The 21,648-nt window shown below is 44.1% G+C and overlaps 1 protein-coding gene across 5 annotated transcripts in view; it reads right to left on the bottom strand.

Moving 5' to 3' along the window:
- C5H4orf19 (chromosome 5 C4orf19 homolog) overlaps window positions 1-21,648 on the bottom strand; it is an 82,163-nt gene that overhangs the window by 35,429 nt on the left and 25,086 nt on the right. The window contains exon 1 of one of the 5 annotated variants that reach the window (XM_053251214.1): window positions 9,842-9,963. The exons of the other annotated variants lie outside the window; for them this stretch is intronic. The gene's annotated coding sequence lies outside the window, so the exon portion shown is untranslated. Of the gene's footprint in view, window positions 1-9,841; window positions 9,964-21,648 lie in introns of those variants that run through there. 5 annotated transcript variants of the gene reach the window in all.

A 21,648-nucleotide genomic window follows, 5' to 3' on the forward strand; every position in this document is an offset into this window, starting at 1 on the left:
TGGAGATGTACGACACAGGTGCATAGCTACTAGACTACAACCAACATCTACCTTGAATTGTACAAATACAGACAAGATATTCTAAAGGATTAAACTGGATATTCATTCAGCCTTCCTATGGCTGAATATGAATTGTGTACCTTTCAGCATGTAGTGTGAAAGATACTCCAGAAATTAATCGAAAGAGTCAACCTGATGTGCAAATGAAGTCTTTAACCTTTGTACTTCCTTATTAATAAGGTATTTTGGGGGTAAGTTTTAAGGAATGAAAAAAAAAGCCATGTCTGCTTGGGTGTGTTTACTCATGCAAACATTTCCTTTTATTACCTTCTCTGTTACGTGAAGAAGAGAGCTTAAAAGCAGTGGATGACATTTTCAGACATAATGGAAGCTATAGCTGAACAAGGAAATCTCATTCTTTAGAAGATTTCAGCTGCGTCTGGAATCATTTTGCAAATCGTGTGCTGAGGAATGCTGGCATACCGTGAGAAACAAATAGCATTAAAGCTCTTGCAAGCTTAAAAGCCTATTGAGGTTGTTCTGGGCTGGCTTCCTCCTAATCAGTCTCCGTGAATGGTTGGTCATTCTGCAGCAACTCTGCACTAGATCACTCAGGTACTCCCCATGCAGAGGTACAGAAGAATTACCTGACCTAGAAGGAGATTGTTTGTCTATCATGGCTGACTCCCTGGTTTAGGTCCATTCCAGTCAGGAGGCACAACCAGCCCAAGGACAGCTGTAGAAGAACGAGGAGGGGATGAAGTTCACGGAACATGGGCAATTCTTAAGTGTCACACCCTCCCTTAATTAAAAATGTATACCAGTATAAGTGAAACATGCCATCCTTTTTAAAGTGTGCCTTAGCGACCAGCAGCTTGGGAGATGCTGCATTCATGAGCCAAAAGTCAATGCAGCACGTGGGTGCTGGAGTCATAGTTGCTATGCACAACAAGTAGCTATTTTCTCTCTGCAGTTGCCTCCGTCACCTAGCAAGCCCAGCTGCATTCCAAGGGTGAAATCCTGATCTGGGCTAACTCCTTGCACTCTCCAAGAGATGGCATCTGAAGAAAACAGCTGTAGGCTCTACAGAGTGGAATGCCATTACTGAGGAGGGAGGGAGGTGGCACCTTCATTGTGTAAACAACAGAGAATTAATGATCATTCTCTCAGCTTCCTTCCATGCCATTCCCACTCCTTGGTCTCAAGCCTCTCTTCATACCTTGTAATTACTCTAATGAAGAGTTCTGTTGAGCATGGGTGGCTGGTTACTCTGGATCAGCAACTGGATCCTTGTTAGGCAGCTACTATTGTATTATTAATAGCTTACAATTTTTAAAAAAGGAATGTAAATCATAAGAAAACCTGGAGCAGGAGCAGGTATTTTCTTCCAAGAGAAGGTCTCTGAAGAAGCCATATGGAAGCACACAGCATTTCCCATTCCCCTCCATGAATCTGCTGGAGACCAAGTTGGAGGCCAAGTTCACACATGCAAGTATGTCACTCAGGTTCTCTACACTTGAGAACAGGATGCTTGATTTTGCAGCAGAATGTGTGAACTGACCCTAGTTGAAAGCATTGGATTTTAGATGTTGGATTTTAGATGGCATGAAGCAATCTGAAAGAATCATCTCAGGTACTGCTGCACTTGCAAAGGGCCACTCACATACAGCTTGTATCCTCCCATGGGGAGGATAATAAATTGGGGGATTTTTACAGTCTGTGGATGGGTAAGTTGAGTGCGTATTACGTTTAATCCTTTCAAAAACAAAAAACTCCACATCACTCTAATTTCCAGGAGGGAGCTGGTCTATTTTCATACATATTTTCCTGGCTACCACTTTGATGCTGTTCTGACAATCAGCCAAAACTGGCCTAAGAAAACCAAGCCCGGTCTTGGCTGATTGTCAGAACCACCAGGAGCCCCGCGGCTCGCAGTGGCAAACCTGCCTCTGGAGCCTGCCTTTAAAGTGAGGTTAAAGGAGCAAGTTCTCCCTTAGCCCCATTTTTGTTATCGTCTGCCAGCCCTGGCTGCTTGCCTGGGGCTCCCAGCCGGCATCAGGGGAATCTCCATAATGCACTGTGCACTCATGCAATGCATTATGGGAGTTCTGGGATCTGGGACAAAGCACCCTAACCCCGACCCTCTGTGCTGCTGGCACAGAATCGGTTCTATCTTCCCCTTTGGTACAATTCTGATTTGGAAATCCTTCATTTGTGCATTGATGTGTTCTGGTGTTGTGTTACAAAGCAGACTCCAAGTTCATATTCCATGTTTTTATTTATTTATTTTATTTATTTTATACATTTCTATACCGCCCCAAACCAAAGTCTCGGGGCGGTTCACAATAATAAAACAATACAAAAACACAGAACATTAAAATCAATTAAAATGCCAAAAAACAGCCTAAAAAAAAAAACAATTTACAGTATTTAAAATTTTAAAAGTTAAAAGGTTAAAAGGCCTGGTTAAAAAGATGAGTTTTCAGAGCTCTTTTAAAAACCACTAGGGATGGGGAGAGTCTTATGTCAGCGGGAAGCGCATTCCAAAGTCTCGGAGAAACAACTGAGAAGGCCCATCCCTGAGTGGTCACCAACCGACTTGAAGGTAGCCAGAGACGGGCCTCCCCTACGAACGCAGTGGACGATGGGGATCGTGCAGAAGAAGACGTTCTCTTAAATACCATGGGCCTAAGCTGTTTAGGGCTTTATAGGTTATAACCAGCACTTTGTATTTTGCCCGGAAACCTACTGGCAGCCAGTGTAACTCCTGTAATATAGGAGTAATACGGTCTCTTCGAGATGACCCGGAGACCAACCTGGCCGCCGCGTTTTGTACTAATTGTAGTTTCCGGACTACATACAAAGGCAGCCCCACATAGAGCGCATTGCAGTAATCAAGTCTGGAGGTTACCAGCAAATGTACTACTGTTCTGAGGTCATCAATCTCAAGAAACGGATGCAGCTGGCGTATCAACCGAAGCTGATAAAAAGCACTTCTGGCCACTGCCTCAACCTGAGAAACCAGGGAGAGGCGTGAATCCAGAAGCACTCCCAGACTGCATACCTGTTCCTTCTGAGGAAGTGTGACCCCATCTAGAACAGGCAGGTCACTATCGTTTCCCGAGTAACGACCCCGCACAAAGGATAAGTTTTGAAGGAGAATGATCAAAACATCCCATTTCCATTGTTTCCTAGTAATCAGTGGCTGACATCCATGCTAGCACCGCACAAGTGTTGTCACAAAGGTTGTGCCATCAGGCAAAGGGAGGAGATTTTCACCAACCTCCCCTTCCCTTGTTTTACAAGGCATGTAAAACAAAACAGAAACCTTGTTACTATCCAATACTATCCATATGTAAACACAGTATGGTGTATATTTAAAGTAATATTATTGCTGGCAGCAGTCTTTTTAAATTTTAAGTTAAAGTCTTGGGGTTTAAGACTGAGCACATGAATTGATTCACATCTACATGCACACCATTCGTTGTCTCTGTACACGATGACTACACATTTGATGTTGGGTTGCTGACTGGGTGAAATTACTCTATTGAAAAGTCCTGTGTTTGTGTGCACAGTGATCTGTGAGTATGAAAGTATGCACCTTGATCAGCAATAGCCAAGTTACACATGCAAGTCATCTCTTAATTTGAAGTCATCAAGTGAGGAACATGCATGTGATAACTATTGCTGATCAATGTGCATACTTTCATACTCCCAGATCAATGTGCATACAAACACAGTGCTTTTCAATGGAGTAATTTCACCCATCAGCTCCCCATCATCAAATGTATAGTAATCATGTACAGAGACATTGAATGATGTGCCTATAGATGTGAATCAATTCATGTGCTCAGTCTTAAACCTCAAGATTTCAACTTAAAAAGTGGTGGGGAGTTAGAGCCAATGTCAACTGGTGTGTTTGTGTCTCTGAATACACGCCATTGAAAACATGCTTGCACCCATTATATTAAGGTATACACCCATTAAAGTATATACCTTATACTTGCTGTTCATGAAGCTTTAATTAGCAACTCTTTGATGATAATCCAACAGCTGTTTTCAGTGCGAGATGTGTGATGCCATCTGCCTACTTTATAAAAAAGCTGGAGATAGGCTGAAATATCAGGGCAAAAAGATAACTTTCCACTATATCCAGTTCCCCCCTCCCACCCCATTTCATTCTAGGAGATTAAAGCTCTTCAAATGTGGCACAAAAGCCTCCAGTGATAAACACCCATGATTAACAGTCAGTTTGAACTCAAAACAGTCTTCTAGCCTCTTTATTTTAATATAAGTGACTTAAAAGTTGCTTTTGCCTAGCTTAAATTTGCCACATACACAGTCTAAGACACTGCAGTTACTCATAAAGTCAGAAAATAGGACATTTTTGTACATAACAGTCAAAACTTGAAGCATGAAGCAATAACAAGAGGTCAGCATTCAAGCAAAGAGCAAACCAAGCTGCATGAGAAGCAAAATACTGGGTGTATCAAAATTCACTGCCCCTTTATCAGGGCTGTAGCTATAACTGAACAGAGCCCCCCAGCTCCTGAGGGTGTCCCAGCAACACCCTCCCTATTTTCTTCATTATCTCTCTCCCTCCAAGGGGTTGCTGGGAGAGGGGCGAACACGGATCCCCTCTCCCCTAGCTATACCCCTGCCCCTTAGGAACTGGAAGAGGCATTTCTAGTTCTAGCACGGAACCTATATCTATGCTTGCAGAATGCAAGCTCCCCTTGTTACAAGCAGTGTACCAAATGGCCAAATGGATTATTTATTTATTTATTTCCATTCAAACTGTCTTAGCAGCCAAATTGCTCTACTGTCGGGGTTGGTATGTGTCTGCTGCCGGTTATCTGTGGCCCCTGTTAACGCTACCGATGCAATACGTTTACGTGAACTTTTCAAAAAGGCATTGGAGATGCAGGTTATCAGTTTGGGATACATGAGAGGAAACCACAAGGATAACCAGTTGGATAATGGTGGAGAGGTGTGGTGGTGGTGGTGATGTGTAGATTACTCCTCTGCTCAGATTTCCTTCATGACATTGTAGAAACTGCTTTTGTATGATTGCCTCAGTTCCCAATTCATTAATGTGAGAGCAATAATTAGGGATGAACACATTCCATTCTTTAATTAGTGTGATTAATCATCTGTTTCACTGATTTATTATTACTGCTTTAGCCACAGCTCTGGCGTAAAAGCACTGATTAACACACAGTGTGCCTAAGTGGGCCAAACACCAACCAGCAGGAGCTTTGGAGGGTACTGACATTGTGTTAATAGGTATTGTACATGTCTCTATGTATCCAGTATTAACGAGCTGCACAAGATCCACAAGGAGACACAAATTATTTATTTCTGCATTTATACCCTGTTCTTCCTCCAAGGAGCTCAAAGCAGGGTTCATAGTTATTTTTAACCCTGTGAGGTGGGCTAAGTCAAGAAGAGACACATGATTGGCCCAAAGTTGCCCAGTGAGTCTCATGACTGAACATGGATTTGAACTCGGCACTCCCTAGTCCTAATCTGACACTCTAGCAATTGATGACACCACACTGGTTCTCAGCTGGGTCAATCAGTCCCACACAGACTGTTCTAGTTCTTTATTTGACAGGCATGTTCTTTATTTGACCTTGATACTGAAAGGGACGGTTTGATCAGCAGCCCCAACAGGGTCCTTTCTATCGATGGGAGCTTGTGCATCATGTAAACTGGTATTCTTCAACATCTGGATCATGAATTCAAAAATATATGAGGGTGCAGGGAGGTGAGGTTTTCATAATTATGACAGATTTCAAGGCCAGTTTGGTGTGTGAACAGCCACACAGTATTAAACATATTTATTAAACACATTTATATATTGCTTTTCAACAAAACCTCTCAAAGAGGTTTACACAGCAAAAAACTACGAGAAAATGGTTCCTTGTTCTAAATGGGCTCATAATCAAAAACAAAAACACAGAGGAGACACCAGGATCAGCCACTGGAGATATGATATGCTGGGCTAGTTACTCTCCCCTGTTAAATATAAAAGATGGAACCAATGATTTAAAAGGTGCCACTTTGGCAGGTTAGCTGCAGTAATATTGTATTTGGGCTAGGGAAAACAGGGTTGTTCCCAGCATAACAATGGGATGATATGTTCATGTCTATGAGTTCCCTGAAAGGAGGTTGAGTTAAAAGGTTATGTGATGTACTGGTTGGGCTCTTTTATGTACAACTCAGTGGCAATGGGAATAAATCTGTTCTTGTTGATCTCACTGAATTAAGGTTGGTCACTTGTGATCTATGCAGGGATGGGAGTTTACAGCAACCTAGGCGAACCACCTATAAGACAAGGCGGGACTGAGCCAGTATTAAAAACATGCTCACAAAAATAAAGATTTTACTGAGACAAACCATTTTATTTTAAGAACCAAATATACAGTACAAGTCTAGGATCTTTAACTGCTAACTGGGCATCTGTTAACTTTGCCCTGCTAACTGGGCAAAGAGGCACACTTTTAACATGGTGCTTCTCTTTATTTAGCAGGGGGAAAGCAACTGGTCTTATCCTCCCCCAGCACAGTACTCCTCTAGTGACTGCTGCTGGTGTCTATCTTAGGTTTCTTTTTAGATTGTGAACCCTTTGGGGACAGGGATCTGTCTTTATTTATTGATTATTTCTCAATATAAACTGCTTTGGAAACTTTTGTTGAAGAGTGGTATGTAAATATTTCTTGTTGTTTATGGAACAGCATGTAACAATATCAGCATGTGGTGTGGTGTGGTGATGCTCTGCCCACAATCAGGCCATGGAGCTAGCTGGGATTGACCTTGGAGGCCAAGCGCTGGGATGGGTTCCCCTATCCTGCAACTGGAGTTTGGCAGACCACAGTTTGGTGGGCGTCTGTGACACAATTTTGATTTCAGAATTGGAACCTCAGTCACGTTTAACTGAGGTTAGCTGTTACGTCTGAATCCAGGCTAAATATTCATTGAATTTATAAACCCACTTCAGAGAGGTTCAGGCAAGTTTGCAGTTATCCTAGCAAATACACATATACTGCAGAAATTCCAGCTGTTGAAAAACTGGAGGTACTGCAGTGTTTACCTTCAATAGTATCAGAAACATAAAACAAATGTTTGCAAACCTGAACATCTGCTCTACATCAGACTGGAATGAACAGCCAAAAAAAATAAAAATTTAAAAAGTGACAAGAAATTTACAGAATTAATTATCTGTAGATTGCAGCATCACGAGACAGATGTTAAAAGACTTAACAAGATTTTGAAGGAGAAAAAATAATAATCCTAACTCCCTAAAGACTAAATAGGATATTTAGATGGAGGCAATAAGATGGGGATGGGTGTAGGGTGGAGAAGAACACAGAACTTCTTTTGAAATAACAAACCAAGAGAGAAGGCAGAGATAACAGTAGAGGTGGCATTTTCAACGCAAACAGACTGAGAAGTCTGTAGAGAGTAAATGACTACTGGATCTTAAAGCTAGAGGGTACACATCAATGAAAATATTTCAGCAGTTAATTGGTGAGTGCCTGGCATTGGAGAAGTTTTAAAAACATCATACTGCTGTTAGGTCCTGCTGAATGGTGTGTGCATCCTATTAAGAAAAGCACCTTACACAGGAAGCGGTGTTTAAAATATGGGGTTTAGGCTGCAACATCCTTTTATTTTAATGCTCTAGATATTTTAAGATAGATATGTAGCAAGTCATGCACACGCACACACACACACTCAAAAATATGGTTATCTAGTCTATGTTCAGTCTGAAGTGGCACAAGCCCAAATTCTACCATAGAACAGACACCTCATTCTGCATAATGTCTACAGTATGGCCACTAATATAGATACTGTACTGCAAGCCATTGCTTGTCAGGTCCAAGAAGAAGCCTCCCAGCAAACTGGAAGAAGTAGTGCCAGAATTTGGCAGCAGCTCATCCTCCAAATTAATCATTTCTAACAGGCCAGACAAGGAAGCTGGGGGTGGAAATTTATTTAACAAATTTATTAAATGAATAAATGAAGTGAATAAATAAATAAATGGGCAGTTTGCCTGGGAGAGAAGAGTGAATCAAATGAAAGGAGACAGAGTTTCTGCATATACTATTTCACATGGAGGTCATTCACACAATTAAAAACTGTGTTCTATCCAGGTTTGGGAGCTGTGTGTGCTCCCAATTTTCACATGTGTGGAGGCAAGGTAAGAGGAAAAACTGGGTAGAAATGATTGTGTGGAAGCAAGGCAGGAGGAAAAGCTACCCAGGTTTTCCTCTTACCTTGCTTCCACACATGCAAAAATTGGGAGCACACACAGCTCCCAAATTCAGTTAGAACATAGTTTTTGATCTCATGATAGTCGATGGAATCATACTTTCCACACAAAAGTCAAAGGACCGGGTCTCACAATCAGTGAGACCTGGTTTGGGGCGGTGAGAGGGGAGGGAGCCCTGGGCAGCCGGATCGGCTGCCAACACAATTGCCAGCTCCGTGACGGAGCCGGCATGGGCTGGGAGGAGCGGGGGCCAATTGGCCCCCTCAAGCTCTAGAATGCCCTCAGCGAGTGGACAGGGCATGCTGGTGAGACCCCCAGAGACGGGAGGTGGCTTTTCGCCTCCCCTCTGGGGGCTTCCTCATGAGTAGGCACAGCGCGAAGCCGCACAGTGGCTACTCACGCGCTCACTCTGCAAACCTGGTTTTAGGGCAGGGGTTCTTGAGCGGGTTACCCGCTCTAGAACCACCGGGCTTGCAGCGGAGCCCGGTGGTTCTTACATCTGCAAAAATCAGGCTAGGCTCTCTAGCCCGATTTTTGCAGATCGTGAGAATAGCCCCATTGTGTGCTTTTCAGCTGTATGCATCTTTGGCTTTCATCTCTGGAATGCAGGTATATCAAATTATTTGTATTGGGGGGCATCTTTATTTAAAAACAACAAGTCAAGAAGCAGTTCTAAGTCAAACGATTAGAGCCAACTTCCACCTTCTTTTAAAATGGTGACTCTTGCCAGGGGCGTAGCAAGGTTGGAGTGGGCCCAGAGACAAGATTTTAAAATGCCCCCCCCCCCAAAGTCCAGGGCCTCCGCACACCCCAGGCCCCCAAGGATTTAAGTCTGATATTCCAAAATAAGTATGCTGCCTGCAAATACATTTCACTGAATACACACACACACATCACAATATATAGTGATATACATTGAGTACTATACATTTGTATTACTTTTAATGCCTAGAACACACTAGAAAGATGAATTATTAAAATGGGCCCCTCGCTGCAGATTAGCAAAGGAGACTTTCAATCATGCAGGGTGAACCTATGTTTGTTTTCCCAGAATTCTGAACAAATTCAGTCAAGTTTGATTGCAGGAGGTTTTTCACAGGAGGCTTTTAAAGCCCTTTAAGACACATCTTCTCTGGAATGGAGGTGCTGCATTCACATGTTGGCCAGATTTACCCTGAAGTCCCTGCAAGTTATTGGGGAGCAGTTCACACACAAGAAAAATAAAATAAAAGCACCACACATGCTTCCCAGTTCTCACTCAGACCTTCTGGGTTGCAAAACAACTTGAACATAAGTGCATTTATAAATGAATGAATGAATAAATAAAATTAATAAAATACTGTTCCAGAAGTTTTTGCAATTTTCTGCCATGAAACAAGCCACTTATAGGACTTTTTAGATAGTTTTTTTTAAGTCAGCAAAATTTCCAAGCTGTTTCAAAATAAATATCCAGAGACTTCTCGGTCCCTCCCCCCCCCATATCCAAGCCCTATGGCAAGCAGATCCCTATATATGGGGGCGGGGGGCGGGAAAGGTAACCACAAAAAGGAGTTCACACTCTACCTGGCAAATGCTGGTCTGGGTTAAGCAGGGCAGTAAGGAGTCTTCTGCTGCAGAGAACACTCTGGCTGCCTCCTCCTTCCTGGCTTGCTTGGGCCCTACTCGAGTTCAGGCTTCACTGCGGCCTACACGAAGGCCTCCGTGGAAGCCCCGCCCACCCGCCGATCAGCTGAGAGGCGGGAGAAAAGGAGCTCTTTGCAGCTTGCCTGCTGCTTCGATTGCGGGCCAGCAGAAGAGACGGCGAAGAGGGCAAGTGGCTGAGAGGCTATGGGGCTGGGCAGGGGGCAATGGGGAGTCACATGAGGTGCCCCTGGGGTGCCCCTCCAGGCAGTGGGGCCCCCAGACAACTGTCTCCCCTTGCCCTATCATTGTTACGCGCCTGACTCTTGCCTAGGATCCCCTGCCATGTGCTCTGAATTTGGCTCATATAACTGCCAGCACATAGGCTATAAAGGGGTGTTATCTACACTTTGGCCACCATCTTGAATCAACATGGCAGACTGGCAAGGAAAGACCCCTGTCAGGGTTCCCTGGAAAAGAAAGACCTCTATCAGGGTTCCCTAGGCCCATGCATTGTGGTTTGTATCAAACTGGATATGCAAACATTATTAGAGGGTCAGGGACAAACACACAGGGGTGCTGTGTTGTTTAGCTGTGCTTTTGGGACTCTTGTAGTTTTTGGGAGCCGTAGCTGTTGGGTGGCACTTCTGCAGATCCCGATTGTAACAATGAAAAGCAGTTGTGTTTTTAGGCCTGTGTGTTTCCTCCATTTTTTCTGCTAACAACACATCACTTCTGGCGATGGGGATGGGATATGCTGAGAGCTGAAAACCAGCAAGAAGTATGGATCTGTTCTCAAATGTTAGTGGTACGAATTCCGAAATAAACCCCAAATTGAAAACCTGAGCAGATCGTCTGCTAAAATGGTTGCTCTTGCACCCTTTGAAGCGTTTGATATTAGTCGTCCTGCTTCCTGGGATTCATATGCAGAGAGGCTTTCTTTTTATCTTGAATCAAACAAAATAGCCCTGAACAAAAGCAAGCTGTCCTTTTGACTGTCTGTGGAGCTCAGACATTTGCCTTAATAAGAGCACTCACTGCTCCTGCTTCACCAAAGTCTAAAACATTTGATGTACTTGTAGAATTACTGAAGGTTCATTTCTCCCCAACACCATCATTCATTGTACAGAGATTTAAATTTCACAAATGAATTCAACAACCTGGAGAAGGCATTGCTGCTTATATCATAGAGCTGTGTAATCTCTCTCAACTTTGGAAATTGGGGGACTTCTTAGAAGACATGCTGAGTATGTAAACCCCACCTTGTATGTGGGGTTTATGATGAAGCACTGCAATGAAGGCTCCTATCTGATCGGCTAGCAAAAGTGATCAACAGATTTCCCAAGGTGCTTTGTGAGAAACTGGGAGCTTATAAAAGAAAGCCATTGTCATTCCATTTGGAGCCATCTGTTGCACCAATTTGCATGAAACCCAGAAATGTGCCTTTTGCCCTATGTGAAAAAAAAATCAAAGAAGCACTTGAACACCTTATCAAACAAGGAGTTCTTGAACCAGTTACAGAGATCCAGTGGGCTACACCAATTGTTCATTTTTGGAGCGCTCTGCCCGTCCTCGGCAGGGAAAGGGCACTGAAAGCCCTTTAAATTCATCCCACCAAAGATAAGGTATATGTGATCCATGATGCATCTACTCCAAAGACAAAGCAGGAGCTTCAAACTTGCCTAGGGCTACTCAATTTTCACCATTTATTTATTTATTTAAACACATGTCTATACCGCCCCAAACTCACGTCTCTGGGCAGTTTACAACAAACAAAACGCTAAAACATTAGTTAAAATAAATACAAAAAAACTCACCTTAAAACAGTAGTTAAAATAAACAACATAGAAAAAGTAAAAACATTACAATTTAAATCTTTAAAACAACATTTTAAAAGGATGCCAAAACTGCTAAAACAAAATTTAATTAAGTACCATGGGGCTATTCTGACGATCACAAAAATTGGGCTAGGAAAGCCTAGCCCAATTTTTGTGGGTCGTCAGAACCACCGGGCTCGCAGCCGAGCTTGGTGGTTCTGGAGCGGCTAACCCACTCCTGTAGCCCGCCCCTTAGCCCAGGTTTGTGGAGCGAGCGCTCCACAAACCTGAGCTATCTGCTCGTGAGTAGCTGCGGTGCGGCTCCGCACCACAGCTACTTGTAAGTAGATCCCTGGCTGGGAGGCTTAAAAACAGCCTCCCGGCTTGGGGGTCTCCCCAGTATGCCCTGTGTGCTCACGCAGGGCATACTGGGGCTTCCAGGGGCCATACGGCCCCCGAGCTCCCCAGCCCCTGCCGGCTCCGTCTCTGAGCCGGCAATCGTGTGGGCGGCCGATCCGGCCGCCCAGGGCTCTCTTCCCGCTCACTTCCCCAAACTGAGTTTCACGGATCGTGAGACCCGGCTCCATGTCTTCCTTCCACAAAAAGTTACTATTGCAGAGCCACTTCATCATTTGCTGGGGAAAAGAAGTCAGCTGGCACTGGACTCACCATATGAGGATTTTCGGAATGTCAAGACATTATTGGCTTCTGAAACTGTGCTTGTACATTATGATGAAAAGGAACCCCTGTTTCTTACCACTGATGCTTCACCTTATGGTGTTGGACCAGTGCTTAGCCACAGGGGGCCAGATGGCACAAAGGCACTAGTTGCTTACTATTCTAGGACTATGTCTTCCACTGAAAGGAACTCTGCACAAATGGACAGAGAAGCCCATGCTGTTATTGCAGGATTCAAGAAGTTCCACAACTATTTCTATCACTGTGCCTTTGAAACTGATACTGATCACAAGCCTCTTTTGGGAATCTTCTCTGTGGACAAGCCTACGCCTTTAGTACTCTCACCTTGTATGCAGTGATGAAGTATGTTGCTTAATGCTTATGAATATACACTTGTGTACAAGCCAGGAAGAACAATAGCTAATGCTGGCGCTCTGAGTCGGCTGCTCAGATTTTGCTGTGACACCAGCAGTGGTAGTCTTGATGCTGGACGCCCTCTCAGATCCACCGCTTCAGGCTGACCAAATTGCAAAATTGACTGCTGGGATCCCAAACTTGGCTGTGTTTTAAACTGGGTGTGGAAGGGCTGGCCTTCTGAGGAACTGCCAAAAGGATTTAAGCCATTCAAAAGCCACCAACATGAGATGTCTGGTGAGATGTCTCCTTATCAACATGCAATGACACGGTCATCTTGGAAAATGGATCCACATTCTTATCAGCTGAGTTAAGGACTTTATGGATGGAAACCTTATCTGGGCTGTCACAATTGCACTTCATCATCCCTAAGGAAATAGAGGCTGTTCTGAACAGATGGTCCAGACTAGGAACCTGCACAAAATAATTTAGCAATTGGTTTTGAGCTTGAAACGAATTGCAAAATCCTTGAATTGATTCATCTAAACAGCAGCCAAAGCTCCTGAATCAATCTGGAAACACTCAAAACATTTCAAGTATTCTGAGCGCCATTTTGAGGCCTGTTTTTCTACAGAGAGCAATTGGGGTCAGTGGGTAGACCAGTCCTCTGAGGCTGGCTGATGTACTAAGTCTGGGGTGTAGACTTGGTCTGCCTGCCTCTTGCGGTGGGTAGACCAGCCCACCAGGTGGAAACCCTGGACTTAGCATGTGGGCCTGTCTTGGCAGACTAGTCTATGGTGGCTCTGCCCCTGCTCAGGTCCTCCTAGATTTTCTAGCTTGTCGGAATCTATCCCTTCTTTAATATACAGTGCTACTCCATCCCCAGTCCCCCCCCCCAACCCCGTTCCTTCTGTTGAGTTGTATCCAGGAATAACAGTGTCCCATTGGTTCTCCTTGTGGAATTATCAGGGCCAGCAAGGGATGACTGTGATAGCTGTTTCTTGTCTGCGGCAGTTGCCAAGGGTCAGCCCCCTGGACCTTTTACACCTTCTGATAGACTTCAGAGACTATCCTGTGAAAAGGTTTCCCCTAACTGGACGAAGCACTATGTTGGCTAAATGAGGGGGAGGTTGTTATATATGCCGGGGGCACTGTGTTGCTTAGTTGTGCTTTTTGGACCTCTGCATTTCCTGTAGCAGTTGGTTGCCGTTTCTGCAGATCCTGGCTGTAACAGTAAGGAACAGTTGTGTTTTTAGGCCTGTGTGTTCCCTCTATTTTTCCTGCTACCAACACAGCAGAAGGTAGGGTTAAAAAAAAAGAAAAGGAATTTTCCTTGACAGACTTAAGAAAGGAAAGATGTGACAGGTGTTTTACGAGAAAGCAAATCCCGAACTATTGGAGTACAATGTTAAAATTAGAGCAACTATTTCTTCAGTGCATTGAATAGCCACTTTATTGACCACAGGGCAGGCTGCAATCTATAAAGCACTATAATTTTGAGGCTTCTGTGAAACACCGTTTCTATTTCCAGCCTGCTATTGAATGGAAAGGTGTTGGGTTTTTTTTAATCTTAATGTTATTTACAGCCTTTTGCAGTCTGGTGGCCTGAACAATGCTTAAAAGTTGAAGAAAGTACTTGTTCCTTTAAAGAGATTTAGTATTGTCTGGAGTCAGGCCAACAAGCCATTTAATCCATTTCCCCTCTCAAGAAGAATAGGCTCTCTGTTCATTGATGTTACCAACCCAAACTACACAATTTATTTCAGAAACAAATATAGTGAGATAGCTTATGATGTCACATGTTCATAAGTAATAGGTCAACTTTCCCAGTAAGGTTTTGTTTATCACTTGACAGTAAAAATGAACAGGAGCGGTTTGTGTACATAGGAAAATACTCACCTTTTTTCTTTACCTCCTTCCTGTCAGGTTGCCACTTTTTCTACCCTGAGCCTTTAAGAGTGAATAAATTAATCAGGTGGTGCTTTCCCCACTTCTATCTATTCACAGTAGCAAATCCCCCCATTTTGGATAAACACAATCATCATGGGTTTGGAATACATTCTATACAATGTCTAGATAATGAGGGTACGAGGCTATGATCACAAGCAGCAGGAACCAGGCTAAGGGAACCCAGCCCAGTGCATGTGGCTTGTGGGCAGCAATGGGAGCTGCGTGGCTGCTGGTGGTGCTTCGGTGGAAGCCTGCTTACGAAGCCTGCTGCATAACCCGCGTTTCGGGCTCGGGAGCACCTGAAAACCGAGTTAAAAGATTTTGTGTCACCACAGCATGGCTCCACACTGCAATGACTCATGAGTAGCCTCCTGGCATTGGGGGGCTCCCCACAAGGCACCGTGCACTTGCGTGGGGCTTTCAGGGACTTCTGGGGGCCGCCGATCCCCACCGCCTCAACCGGCTCCATGATGGAGCTGGTAACCATCTGGGAGGCCGATCCGGCTGCCCAGGGAGTGCTTCCTGATCGTCTGCAGGGAGAGCGGGGTCTCCTCGCAGACCCCATTTTGGCTCTACACATAGATGGTGTGTACAGCCTTAATACATGGTATTCCTTATGAAGCTAAAGGATGCAAAGTGACTTCATTTTTGATGTGTTGTCTCATTAGTTTCTTATTGAAGTTTATTATTTAATATGAGCTTCTTTTATAGGAGGGGGGAGGAATAAATCTGGTATTTCTTACTTGTTGAAACACACTGTGTGCTGGGTCTCACGATCACTTGAGACCCGGTATTGGAGAGTGTGCGGGGAGAGCGGGCTAAGCCTGCTTTCCCCGCACACGAGCAGGGAGGGAGCCCTGGGCGGCTGGATTGGCCGCCCACACGTTTGCCGGCTCCGTGACGGAGCCAGCGGGGGCTGGGGAGGTTGGGGGCTGCGCGAGCGTACAGGGCATACTGGGGAGACCCCCAGAGCCGGGAGGCGGCTTTTCACCTCCCCTCCGGGGGGGTCTACTCATGAGTAACCGCGGTGCGGAGCTGTGCCACCGCTACTCACGATCTTTAAAACCAAGTTTGCAGAGCACTCACTCCGCAACCTGGTTTTAGGGCAGGGGTAGTTAGGCGGGTTACCCGCCTAGGAACCACCGGGCTCGCAGCCAAGCCCATGGTTCACACCCTATCGTGTGAATATCCTCTGTGTATTTCTTTCTTGTTGTACACACTGTGTACAAACTTACCAAAACATGGTCATTTCCTGTTCTGAAGGGCAAGACAAAAGGGAAGGGGGGAAAGGATGCTTGCCTCTATGTTCATATTTATTTTTTATACATCCAGTTACTGACATACAAAAAATAGTGCTTTGAAATAGGGTTCTTTGAAGCACTTTGATAAAGGACTTACATTTCCTAGTGCAGCTGCAGCTTCTCGAACCCATCTCAGCTCCCTGGTTTGTTAATCCAACCCACACCTCTCTCTATCCTGTTCTGCAGCACATCTAGAATCCTGCTTACTACAGCAGTTGGGGAGGAGACACACACAAAAAAGATGTCTCAGCTGCTGAGTCTTCTACTCTATCTGGAAATGGCTTTAATCTCCAGGTTGTTGTAGCTTGGCAATCTGGAAAGGTCCGCCTGCAGCCAGTTTGCAGCTTGTCTGGCGGCTATGCAAAGACCGGCTTTCTCTGTTGCTGCCCTGACACTCTGGAATGCATTCCCTGCTGAGATGAGAGCCTCCCCATCTCTGATAACTTCTAAAAAGTCATTAAAGACTTACCTTTTAACCCAAGCTCTTTAATTTAATTGAGGTTTTAAATTGTTTTAAGGTTTTTAATTTTTTATGGCTTGTTTTTATGTTGTTGTGAGCCACCCAGAGATGGACGTTTGGGACGGCATACAAATTTGATAAATAAAACAAACAAATGCATTAAAAAACAACAACCCTATTCTTTACACTTTAAAGTGCTGGATCCATTTCTTTTATCAACATAGAGTGCCAGCAGGTATAAACTTGACAGTTGCCACCTTTTCCCACTGAAAACCATCCTCTGCCTCTAACAAATGTACAGACAGATATTTTTAGCCGGAACTTGTGAGACCTTGTGTAAAAAGTGATGGCCAAATTTCCCACCCCTGCACCCTTTTTTCAAATGGGTCCCAGAAAGATGTACGAGATGGTGCAATGCGATCTCTGGAAACAGAGACATCAGAATGAAAGTTAGTGTATGTATTTGACATAACAACATTGTGTGCTTCTGAGCTGAACCCACCTCAACTCCCACAGTGGTTTTAAGAGTGGTCTCTCAAAGACCACAGCCTATTAGTACAGTAGCAAATAAATTTGGTAATGTTCCCTAGAACCTCATCACAGTTTTGTCAAAATGAAGTTGCCTTATTGGGTTAGACCAAGCCTACCCAGTGCCTACACTCTCCTCAAGGTTCTAGGCAAAGGTTTTTACAATAACTTAATGAGAGACTTTTTGCAAATAAAAATGCACCCCACCACTGAGCTATGGGCATGTAGGCTTTCCTCACATTAAGATTCACCCTTGCCCTGTGCCGCTGTTGCCAGTTAGGAATCTGATAAAGATTCAGTATGGCTTGAAATGGGAGGGAGTAGAGAGCACAATGTTCACAATGCTTTGGAGTATCCCCTTCTGTATGCGCATGTGTGTGAGCGCGCGCACGCACACACACACACATACACACAGAGTATCCTTTCAAGCCATTGGCCGACATTATTCAAATTGACATGAACCATTTTGAAATTGGGAAAGGGGGAAAAGAAATAGTTTTAATTAGGAAGGAATTTCAAATTGGACAGACAACCAAATGGAGCCTTGTCAATCACATTTTCACACCCTTTGGAGCCTCTTGGTTGCAGATTGAGTTGTTACCTTTTTCTAGCCCTGATGGTATGTCTTTAATAGCAGTTTGATGCATAGAAATTAAACAGGTGATTTTTTCTTGGGGTGGAGCTGAAGCCACAGGAAACCTCACCTGCTGAAAATTTGTTCAAGGCAGACTGCTCCTGAAGGCACAGGGAAAGTAACCACCACCCTCTTGGTGGCTGCCACTTTAAGCTCTTCTAGGCCTGAAATAGGAAGAATAATATCCTGCACTTTTGCCCTCCTTTAGTTTGTGAACTGCATGTTGGCATTTAAACACATATCTTAGCAATGCAAATGAGATGCTATTGGTGACTTCTTAAACATTCCGTAAACGGTTCTATGTACTCTAGACAATCGCAGTGCACCCCTGACATAAATCCATGTGACATCTGGTAAATTCACAGGGGGGGAAAGATAATACAAAAAACAAACACAAAAAGAATAGAACCACACAGCGGGCAAATATTGCCCTTTCCATGCCCCACCCAGAGCAGGCAAACTGAAAATGCAAGCACCAAGATGATAACAGACTTCTTTTACCATTAAAGAGACAATAACTTCTTTCAAACACCGAGCAGTAAAACCTGGTTTAGCCTTCAAAACTCTGACATTCATAGAGCTTTCTTTGGTTTCCCTTGCCCAGGTACACTGTACAACAGGGAAGCCCTGTTGTACAGAAATCAAATGAGCTCTTTGTAACCAGGCAAGAAGATTCAGCCTCTATTCAGCCCTCCAGAAAAATTGGTTGCTGACCAATTAGTTACTGACCAGAAGAAGAAAAAATTAAGGGTGGCTGCACAGAAGGGGCAAAGGGCACTTATGATTTGGTGAGCTGTGTCCCACATATAAGAAATAGAAATGGGAGGAAGCCACTTTTCGGGGGGTGCTTGCTGCCTTAGAGATCCCCTTGCCAGTAGGAGTATGCAAGATTTTAAAAATGGTTTCATTGTTTAGTTTTCATTATTATAGTTTTGGTTCATCTTTGGACTCCTTAGGCTTTTTTGGACTACTTTCCTAAAGGAAAGTAAGCTTATGAGATCATCCAGCATTCTGTGTGTGTGTCCATGTGTCTTCCCCTTTCAACCTTGCAATGCCTGGACCAATATGAACCAAACAGTTGTAGGGACACATAGAGACACCTTAATGGCGTAGTTTGTGATGATGTCATCCACCAAATTCAAGATGGTGGACGGGGAAATGTTTCAGGCGCAAGTGGGCTAACTTGTGGACTGTTTAACCGATCTGAACCAAATTTGGTACAATTGTAGTGAGTGACACATAGGGCACCTCAATGGCGTACTTTGTGATGATGTCACCCATCCCAATTCAAGATGGCAGATGTGTGAACATTTAAGGCTGAAGTGGGCTCACTTGTGAGGATGGTAATTATCAAGATTATAATGAAAGGAAAGTAGGCAGATTAGTTCTTACAGGAACAACTTGTTATTTTTCATTTTATTAGTCATTCATACAGGTTTTTGTTCCATTATTTACAATCATTTTCAAACTCACCACCCCACCCACCACTTTTTGGGGCTTTCACAATGGTTTTGCATCCCAATCTAAATGGCAAGCTAAGAGTAGGGATGTGTGGACTGGTCCGGCGGTCCGGCGGTCCAGTCCGGGGGTTCGGGGTCAAACCAAACCACGCCCCAGGTTCCATCAGACTGGAACCGGACTGCCAGGTCCAGTCCGGCTGGTCCACAAATTTTTGGTTGTTTTTTTTTAATTAAAGTAAATGATAAGTACCTTTAGCCCCTTCAGGGGGGCTTGCTGAAGCTGTGGGGGAGGGGTGTCCGCACGGGTTCCCTCTCCCCCCACCGGCCTTCCACCGCCACAGCCATTCTGTAAAGGCTTTTTGGTCCTTTTGGGCCTCCATATGAGCGAGCGGCCGCCATTTTGATGGCTGTTGCGCATGCGCCAATGCCCTCTGTGAGGCCACAGTCTTGCAGAGGGCATTGGCGCATGTGCGGCAGCCGCCAAAATAGCGGCCGCTCACTCGTATGGAGGCCCGAAAGGGCCAAAAAGCCTTTACAGAATGACCGCAACGGTGATGAGGAAGGCCGGCAGGGGGAGAGGGAACCCGTGCGGACACCCCTCCCCCACAGCTTCAGCAAGCCCCTCTAAGGGGCTAAAGGTACTTATTTACTTTAATTTAAAACAACAACAACCAAAAATTTGTGGATGAGCCGGACCGGACCTGGGGGGGGGTCGATGGGGGGCCGGACTGAACTGGCCCAGTTCTGTTCAAGGCCGGTCCAGCCCAGCCTTGAACCGAACCAGGCAGACATTTCCGTGCACACCCCTAGTTAAGAGGGCAGTAAGTTGAAGTGAGAGGAGGGAAGCTAAGCAGCAACCAAGACAAGCAGCATGGTTAGAAACTGTAGTCTTCTGGACTTCTGCTAGGGGTGGGCTGGGGGGCCCAAGAGGATAAGAAAGAAAATTTTCTGGGAAGGCATTGGCCACACCCTTGCTTGCACCCCTGTCGTATTTCCTAGGGCTATACTGGCCAAACTGCATAGGATGCTAAGACAGGTTTTCATGTTTAAAAATAAGCTAAACAAGGCTCCAATCCAGACTGGGGCTGTGGTGTGTGGTGAAAGGTGGTTTTTTTTTTAGCATTTTCCCTATGTGCCATTCTGCCCCCCCTAAAAATACCCCCCAGCAGTTATTTGCAGCAAATCCACAAACAGGAGGGGTGGGGGCACCTAATCTGAGAAGAAGAAGAAGAAAAAAGAGAAAATGCTTTCTTAGAGTTCTACTATGTTTTTACTATTATTATTCTGAGTGCATTTTAGAATATTCTTTCATTAGGGACTGCCTGGATGGCACAGAAAGTCTGCTGGAATCATATAGCTATATTCTCAAGGAAAAAACACTGTGCATCTTCCTTGATAATATAATTACAAGTTTGCAGCAGAGTTTGAGCTATCCAGACCCTGATGAAGGAGTCTTCCGAAACACATTGGGCATCATAACAAAAACACAGTGGCACTCTGAGAAAGCAATTTATCCTTTTTGTTTTTCTTCTTTCATTTGCAGCAATTCCAAATTGCCACACTGGGGCAAACTGCCACTTTGGGGAGGGATTTTCAGCCGGGAAAATGGCATGGGAGATAGTGCTAAAAGCCTGCTCACTTTGCAATTCTCCTGGCCGCAATCAGGACCCTATTCAGCTTATTTTTAAAGATAAAAGGACCACACAGACTAGGTTAAACTAAAGATGCGTTTGATGCCATGTATGTATGTATGTATGTATGTATTTATTTATTTATTATTTATTTTTGCATTTTTATACCGCCTTTCGTTAAAATATAGCCCCAAGGCGGTTTACAAAAGTTTAAAACATACAATAAAAACACAATAAAAACAACATGCTAAGAGTATAAAAACATATAAAAACAGGCATAAAACAATACAACAAATAAATAACAAATGTATGTACTCCTAGAGATCACCTATGCAACCAGGAGTATACCAAGGTTGGAGTGGGCCCAGAGGCAAGATGGAGTGGGCTCCTTGTTTTGTGCCTGTGTGAATGCTTGTGCATATCAAATGTGGGCAATCTCCCAGTATGGAATAAACGAATACACATTTTTAAACAGTCTGACTAATCTGAGGCCGCCATGGTTGCCAACTACCACCTAGCCCCAAAGCAATTGGTCAAAGGGATGATTTTTAAAAATGATTTTTAAAAGTTTTATTATTTCTGCCATAGGGAATAATGATGTCACATAGATTCTACATAATGAATCCCTATGTAGAATTATGTGACATCAAAGAATCCAACACATGTGGATTCACTGGTGTTGGATTCTCTGATGGCCAGTTGCTTCCCCCCTGCTAAATATGAGAGTCACCATTTTAAAAGACACTTCTTTGCTCAGTTAGCAGGGGGCTAACTGAAGCACAGACTTCTTCAAGCAAGGAGAGGTTTAATTGCTCTTCTGAGAGTTATATGAACAGTTTGCATATAAGTAAAGTATTTTGAAGGGAGGAAAACATGTGTTCCTGAACATGTTATGACAGTTATTTCTTTTTCAAAGAAAAAACACACCCAGCATTCT

Source organism: Hemicordylus capensis, chromosome 5 (assembly GCF_027244095.1).
Source record: "Hemicordylus capensis ecotype Gifberg chromosome 5, rHemCap1.1.pri, whole genome shotgun sequence".
NCBI classification, from domain to species: Eukaryota; Metazoa; Chordata; class Lepidosauria; order Squamata; family Cordylidae; genus Hemicordylus; species Hemicordylus capensis.